An 8,358-nucleotide genomic window follows, 5' to 3' on the forward strand; every position below is an offset into this window, starting at 1 on the left:
CATCATTTCACATCATCAAAGAAATGTCAAGGCTTGTCAAAAGATATCAAATCCAACAACTGGGATCTTGTTTGTTGAAGATCCTTCTGAATTTCTCTGATACTCCAGCAACATAAGGGATGACGATGTTTTTCCGTCTGTTCTCCTTTTTGTGTTTATTAGTGTGTTTTGTAGATTTCCTCGCTGACTTGACAAAAGCCCAGTTAGGATATCCACATGTTTGAAGAGCTTTCTTGAATGTGTTTCTGTTCCTTTTCCTTACCTTCTGTCTTCGTGGGGACACATTCGGCCCGATGTTGTAAAGTTCTGATGACAGAGAGTTTGTGCTCCAGTGGAGAAGATACTGGTCTGTGTGGGTTGGTTTCCTGTAAACTTCAATGTTGAGGCTGTCCTCTCATTGAAGTTTATAGAAAACCAACCCACACAGACCAGTATCTTCTGTTTGACTCCCACCATCCACTGGAACACAAACTCTCTGTCATCAGAACTTTACAACATCGGGCCGAATGCGTCCCCACGAAGACAGAAGGTAAGAAACAGAAACGCATTCAAGAAGCTCTTCAAACATATGGATATCTTAACTGGGCTTTTGTCAAGTCAGCGAGGAAATCTACAAAACACACTAATAAACACAAAAAGGAGAACAACAGATGGAAAAACATCGTCATCCCTTATGTTGCTGGAGTATCAGAGAAATTCAGAAGGATCTTCAACAAACACAACATCCCAATACATTTCAAACCCAGCAGGACTCTCAGACAGAGGTTGGTCCACCCTAAAGACAAAACACCCATACACAGAGTGGTGTAGTGTATGCGGTCCAGTGCAGCGAGGACTGTCCAGACCTCTACATTGGAGAAACTAAACAGCCTCTTCACAGACGCATGGCTCAACACAGGAGAGCCAGCTCCACAGGACAAGACTCAGCTGTTCACCTCCACCTCACAGAGAAGGGACACTCTTTTGAGGACCAAAATGTGCACATTTTGGACAGAGAACACAGATGGTTTGAGAGGGGGGTGAAGGAGGCAATTTATGTAAAAAGAGAAAAGCCGTCTCTTAACAGAGGAGGAGGCCTCAGATTTCCACTTTCAAAAACCTATAATGCAACTTTAAAACAGATTCCCAGCTGGTTTTTCACACCTGATGGGAACAGAGGGGCCTCGTCTGTGAATTAGAGGAACAAAAGACTCTTACTGTTAATGTTGTTTAAGTGTGAATTGCCAATCTACATATGTGTATGTGTCTTATCTCACTCAGCCTTATAACCTGAATCTCTCACTCTCTGCTCTTTGAATTGAGAAAGCTCCTCGGATGAGGAGCGAAACGTCTTCTGTTACAAATAAAGTCCAGTTGTTTTTGTATTGAACGCTTTTTGAATTCATCATGTCCTGGATGACTGAGAATCTTCACCAGCATTCAGACAAATAAGAAGGACTAAGACCGTTCAAAGACTTTAAAACAAACAATAGAACTTTAAAATGAATTTGAAACTGGACAGGAAGCCAGTGAAGGGACATCAGAACTGGAGTGATGTGCTCACGCCTGCCTGTACCAGTCAAAAATCGTGCAGCAGCATTTTGTACCAGCTGAAACCGTGAGAGTGAGTCCTGGCTAACTCCGATCAACAGAGTTACAATAATCCAGGCGTGAAGTAATAAAAGCGTGGATTACTGTCTCTTAAGTGGTGCCTAGAAAGGAGGGGCTTGATTTTTGAAATGAGCCTCAGCTGAAAGAAAGAGGACTTAATCACATTGTTGACATGGCAGTCAAGTTTCAGGCTGGGGTCCATTTTCATTCCTAAATTTGTCACAATGGATTTTTCATATGGGGACAAAGAGGAAATATCCAAGGTGGAGAAACTGCTAGGGCCACAGGATTTAAAGACCATAACCTTAAGTCTTTTTTTCATTAAAATCAAGGAAATTAAGTGTCATGCATCCTCTGTCATCGAGACTCCCAGAATTCTGGCCCGGCTTCTCAAGGGGTCCAAGCGAGCCGAGCCGTAACGTCAGAAACACTGTCGGTCACTGATTGGTCAGGGGGAGGAGTCTGTGGAGTCTTTCCAAACAACCCAATCCTCCATTTTTCTCTACGTTTGCCATTAGCGATAACTGGAGGAGCATATCTTTTAGTATTTTGAAGCTATATAAAAACAATAATATCAAAGCTGTGGTCAAATGCAGAAGTGCAGGTGTTGTTGTGCTTGGTGGCCGAAGAAAAAAGTCAAAGCGAGCTAGATGGAGCGATTGGAGGGTGGTTTGGACACAGCCACTGCTCTACTTGAATCATTTATAGAAGATGGTGAGTGTTTTCTGACTTTAAACATATTTTAAGTTACTCATCCCATCGGTTCTGAACATATTTTTAACTAACAAAAGAGGCTGACGCCATAATAGGACAACGTCGGTGCTACTAATTTGCATAAACGCTAACTGTCCTCCGGTCCCGTTTCTCACTGTATTTTATCCAGAATGTATTTCAGCGAGTGACGGTTTGTCTCTAAACTCCACATTAAACCCTCCAAGCCTCCCGGGTCCTGCTCCTGCTCCATCAGAGGAGTCTGCACCTGACAGGTCTCTATCACAGCCCACCTGCACCTCACAGACAACACTGCAGCTTCTGTGCTCGGTAAGAACAGATGCAACATGTTCCACATCACTTTATTTGTGCCGATAAGGACTTCATTTATTTTATTTTTAAAGTAAAAAAAAAAAAAGTTGAATAAATACTGAATATGCACCACATGTTGAACATGTGGTGGGATGAAATTATGTACACAGGGTCCCAGTTACAGACGACAATAAAATGTAAAAGAAAAACAAAACAGCCCAGTTGTTTTGCTTTGTTTTGGGTTTTTTTGAATGTCCAGAGGACCAGATTTAACTTTTTTAGATTTTTCTACCTGGATTATTGAGCATGCATCAGGATAAAAGAAAAACAGTTAATAATATCTAAGATATGAACTAAGAAAAATATCAACTAAAAAACATCTACTAATAATACACTAAGCACTAATAGTAAACAATCAAAACAATACGTCAAACAGCAACATGAACTTGAGTTTGTGCAGCCTTATGAATATATAACACTGTGAAGAATCACATCATGTTGCTGCTGATTTGTTTCATGTTGCTGTGTTCATTTGTGCTTATCTGTTCACACAGACTCATGTCAAAGCTGCTGTTCGACGTATTGTGTTTATTGTTTTTAGGCTATTAGTGCTTAGCATATTTTTAGTTGCATATAGCATATTTTCCTAAGAGAGCACTTCGCTCTCAGACTGCAGGTTTACTTGTGGTTCCTAGAATTTACAAAAACAGAATGGGAGGCAGATCTTTCAGTTATCAGGCTCCTCTCTTGTGGAACCAACTTCCAATCTCTGTCCATGAGGCTGACACATTATACAGTTTTAAAACTAGGCTAAAGACTTTCCTTTTTGATAAATCCTATAGTTAGGGTCGGCTTGGGTTTCCTGAGCTGTCCCTTAGTTATGCTGCTATAGGTTTAGACTGCTGGAGGACAAACTGACCACACTTTTCACTCTGCTACTGTCTTTACTTACTCTGCTCAACCTGTTTTGTATTTGTAATTATTTTTTCTATCCTTAACATGTGTTTTTTTTTTCTTCTTTCAGATACATCTGGACCTATACCTGCACCTGGACCTATATCTGGACCTGGACCTATATCTGGACCTGGACCTATATCTGGACCTACCATTCTGTGTTCGTCTGTCTCTCCTAGCTGTCCTCTCAACCAGCCGGTCAAATCAGATGGCCGCTTGTCCTGAGCCTGGTTCTGCTGGAGGTTTCTTTCTTTTAAAAGGGAGTTTTTCTTTCCACTGTTGCCACAGTGCTTGCTCAGGATGGGAGACTGCAACAAAGCCAAGATTCAACTTGTCTGCTGGATTCCTTAGATAGAGAACTTTACTAATCGACTTTTATGTGAATGTTCTGAGACAACTTTGTTGTGATTTGGCACTATAGAAATAAACTGAATTGAAATGAATTTTAGTTGATGTTTTTCTTAGTTCATATCTTAGATCTTATTACTGTTTTTCTTTTACATTATTGTTGGATGTAACTGGGACCCTGTGAACATAATTTTGATCCACCACATGTACCACATGAGGTGCGAATCAATAAAGAATATCTGTATCTGTATAATACTTTCTGATTCATATATCCATTGTTATTAATATATTATTTTTAAATCAATTTATTTTTCATTTTCTTATTTTATCAGTTTCTTATTATTAATATATCTATTATAGCTGTTAGCTGCACCTTTCTTTGTTTTATGCATTTATTCAAAAACAGTATGTAGCTTGAATTAAATACCTTTTTCTTCTTTCTAGTCAAGAGAAAGAGAAAAGAGTCCAGTAAAGAAAAGTCTTATTTCATCATTGAATGAACATGAAGAACTGAAGCGGACACAGCAGGAACAACACTTGTGTCTTCTTCTGGATGAAGCCCGTGAGACAAGGGACAGACAGATACACAATCATTAGTTGGATGCAGTACTTTTTATTTTTCTACATTTTTCACTTTTTACTTTTCCTATTAAACAATTTTTTTCTTAAGTGGTGTCCTTGAACATTAAATTTCCTAAACAAATTTAACAATGTTAAGTGCATATACAGGTCCTTCTAAAAAAATTAGCATATTGTGATAAAGGTAATTATTTTCCATAATGTAATGATAAAAATGAAACTTTCATATATTTCAGATTCATTGCACACCAACTGAAATATTTCAGGTCTTTAATTGTTTTAATACTGATGATTATGGCATACAGCTCATGAAAACCCAAAATGCCTGTCCCAAAAAATTAGCATATTTCACCCCACCAATGAAAGGCAAGTGTTTTTAATACAAAAAACGCCAACCTTCAAATAATCATGTTCAGTTATGCACTCAATACTTGGTTGGGAATCCTTTTGCATGAATGACTGCTTCATTGTGGCGTGGCATGGAGGCAATCAGCCTGTGGCACTGCTGAGGTGTTATGGAGGCCCAGGATGCTTCGATAGCGGCCTTAAGCTCATCCAGAGTGTTGGGTCTTGCGTCTCTCAACTTTGTCTTCACAATATCCCACAGGTTCTCTATGGGGTTCAGGTCAGGAGAGTTGGCAGGCCAATTGAGCACAGTAATACCATGGTCAGTAAACCATTTACCAGTGGTTTTGGCACTGTGAGCAGGTGCCAGGTCGTGCTGAAAAATGAAATCTTCATCTCCATAAAGCTTTTCAGCAGATGGAAGCGTGAAGTGCTCCAAAATCTCCTGATAGCTAGCTGCATTGACCCTGCCCTTGATAAAACACAGTGGACCAACACCAGCAGATGACATGACACCCCAGTGACTGTGGAAACTTGACACTGGACCTCAAGCAATGTGAATTCTGTGTCTCCTCTCTTCCTCCAGACTCTGGGACCTTGATTTCCAAAGGAAATGCAAAATTTACTGTAATCAGAGAACATAACTTTGGACCACTCAGCAACAGTCCCAGGCGAGATGCTTCTTACGCAGTCTCTTGTTCAAAAGTGGCTTGACCTGGGGAATGCGGCACCTGTAGCCCATTTCCTGCACACGCCTGTGCACGGTGGCTCTGGATGTTTCTACTCCAGACTCAGTCCACTGCTTCCGCAGGTCCCCCAAGGTCTGGAATCGGCCCTTCTCCACAATCCTCCTCAGGGTCCGGTCACCTCTTCTCGTTGTGCAGCGTTTTCTGCCACACTTTTCCTTTCCCACAGACTTCCCACTGAGGTGCCTTGATACAGCACTCTGGGAACAGCCTATTCGTTCAGCAATTTCTTTCTGTCTTACCCTCTTGCTTGAGGGTTTCAATGATGGCCTTCTGGACAGCAGTCAGGTCAGCAGTCTTACCCATGATTGTGGTTTTGAGTGTAGTGAACTAGGCCTCCGGTCAAACCTTCCTCTGAAGACCTTCATGGGACAGGAACTGTTATTTCATTGATTTGAATCCAGAAATACAAATTAGCTCATCCAGAGACTTTCTAATTGTATCCTGAACTAATCAATTAAAAGAACACTCTCTTTTTCATGTTATCATTACTATTTTATAATGTCTTGATAATCAAAAGTGTGTTTAGTTCATACCATTTTTAAATGATGAAGTGAACCACTCATTTTAAATCAACTGTGAAACAGTATTAATGATTTTTAATCCTCATTCAAAGTAGAAATCAAGTTAAATGTTTATGTTACAAAGTAATTATGCATTTTTGAATTTCTGTCTGAAATGAGAAAGGAGTGATGTCGGTCAAAAGTCGGAGACAGTCCAAGACAGGTTATTGGAACGAACTGTCGTGTTTTTAAACCTCTCAGACAGAAACAAGAGGAATGGCACCTGTAAGTCTGTCATTTCTCCAAAATATTTTCTCGTCTGTAACTAACCGTTCCTAAACATTTCTGATGTTTTCTCGACTTGTAATGACCCTCTGACGTCACTAAAACCACACCCCTGTTGGTTCTTTCAACCAATCAGGACTTCCTAAAAGTGACCGGAAGCAGAACTCTTTAAAGGTCGACACTTCCTATTTCTGATTGTTCAGTTCTGAAAGTTCTAGTTTGGAGAAGTTCAAGTGCTGGAGAACAGAAGTTCTGAGTTCCTCTGAGTCTTCTCAGAGTTCTGTTAATTCTTCTGGTTCTGATGGAGTTCGGCTGGAGTTCCTGCAGGAGCCACGACGCCTCGCTGTGGCTCCACCCGGCGAATGCCCTATAACTTCTGAGGAAGTTTGTTCTGTGGAACGGATTATCTCACGACTTCTGCCGAGTCGCAGCCGCCCTGAGGAGACGCTGAAAGGTAGCGTGCCAGGGACCTCTTGACCGCAGCTGATTCAGCCTCTGCCAAGGTAAAGAGTCGTCACGAGCTTCACTACCAGTGTACCGTGGGCGAACTGCGCTTGAAAGGAGCGTGTTGTTCTGGTCTACAGACATACATCCTCATCCATCCATTTTCTCTCCATTTAAACTCCTTCATTTCCCATCTTTAAACTTCTGTCTTGCCAGTAATTAATCCAGATATCTTCAGAAATGTCTGTTGTTTTTATTAAGTAAAACGTGCCAAGTTTTATTAATCAGAGCCGATAGTATAATCAAGTGTACAATGTTTTGATGTTAAATTTTGATTCTGTTAATAAATGACCACATTCATTTTGATGGGTCTAAGAAAATTAACGTCTCTTGTCACTGATTAGACCATCTCCAACACAGTACCTCTGTCACATATCTGTCAAGTAGCTCGAAAAAGTGAGAACCCGTTATTAAAAATTGACTGTAGTGGAGCTCCTAAGCTAACTGAAGCTAACCTAGCCTTAGCATACTACAATCTGGTGGCCCGGACGGGTCTCTAAAGAGCTTCTCGTGAGCGCATGGTCTCTAAAAGACATAATTTAGGACCTATCCGCCTCTTTGGACATTTTGTGGCCGTACGAATGTTTAAAGAGGTGTGAATTAAATGTGACAGGGTCTGTGTTATTGAGATGGACGCTGAGTGTTGGCATGAACAGGTCCGAGTTTTGAGCTTGATACAGCATGATTCTGCTTGTGGTGTTCAGAGAGCTGAAAGTAATGTCTATGTGTTCATTTTAAAGCTAAAATTTGTACATCTGTTGTGTAACTAAAGCTGGCATGCTGTGGAAAAACGCTTTATTATGTTTAGACTGTAGCAGAGAAGGGGGTTCCGTCTGACCCGGTTCTGCTGTCCGACTCGGTTCTGATTCGTTGAACGAGTCGTGTTTTGAATGGATAAAACGCTGTTTTGAAGCTGAGCGCTGTCTCAGTCCACTGAAATGCTGATCTGTTAAGTTTTCAAAAGTAAATTGTGCATTTTTGGAGTTTAATGGGCGAGAGTTGACCGGACTTTTTCAGGCTAACTGCTAACACTGCTAGCTGGGATCACGAGCTGTGATTGGTTGAAAACCGCTGTTTGGGTCGCTCTGATTCGATGAGAAACGGGTGACGTGTCTGCTTTCACTCCCTCTGATGTCAGGTTGTAAAACCCACCCCGTTGTTCACGTGTCTATAAAGTCACGTGACCCCGGAAATGAATCTCGGTTCAACCGAAGCCTCCTCTGTGTTTAAAATCGCTAAATGAAGCCTGCCACTGTTCCCAAAACTCATGTTTCACGCAAAAAGTCGTGCTTGTTAAAACAACGCCTCGTTTAAGCTTTAAATCCGTTCAGAAAATGCTGATTTGACCGTGTTCGACCGTATGCTACGTCTGGCTAATGGCTAACAAAGGATAACCGAGGCTTCGGTGTGTGGGCGACAAGGAGACCACGGCTGTCGACGGCTAGCAAAGCAGCGGCCCGTGAACGCTACATCGTGAGGCG

The sequence above is a fragment of the Nematolebias whitei genome, chromosome 11 (genome assembly GCF_014905685.2).
Source record: "Nematolebias whitei isolate Nwh7 chromosome 11, NemWhi1, whole genome shotgun sequence".
NCBI classification, from domain to species: Eukaryota; Metazoa; Chordata; class Actinopteri; order Cyprinodontiformes; family Rivulidae; genus Nematolebias; species Nematolebias whitei.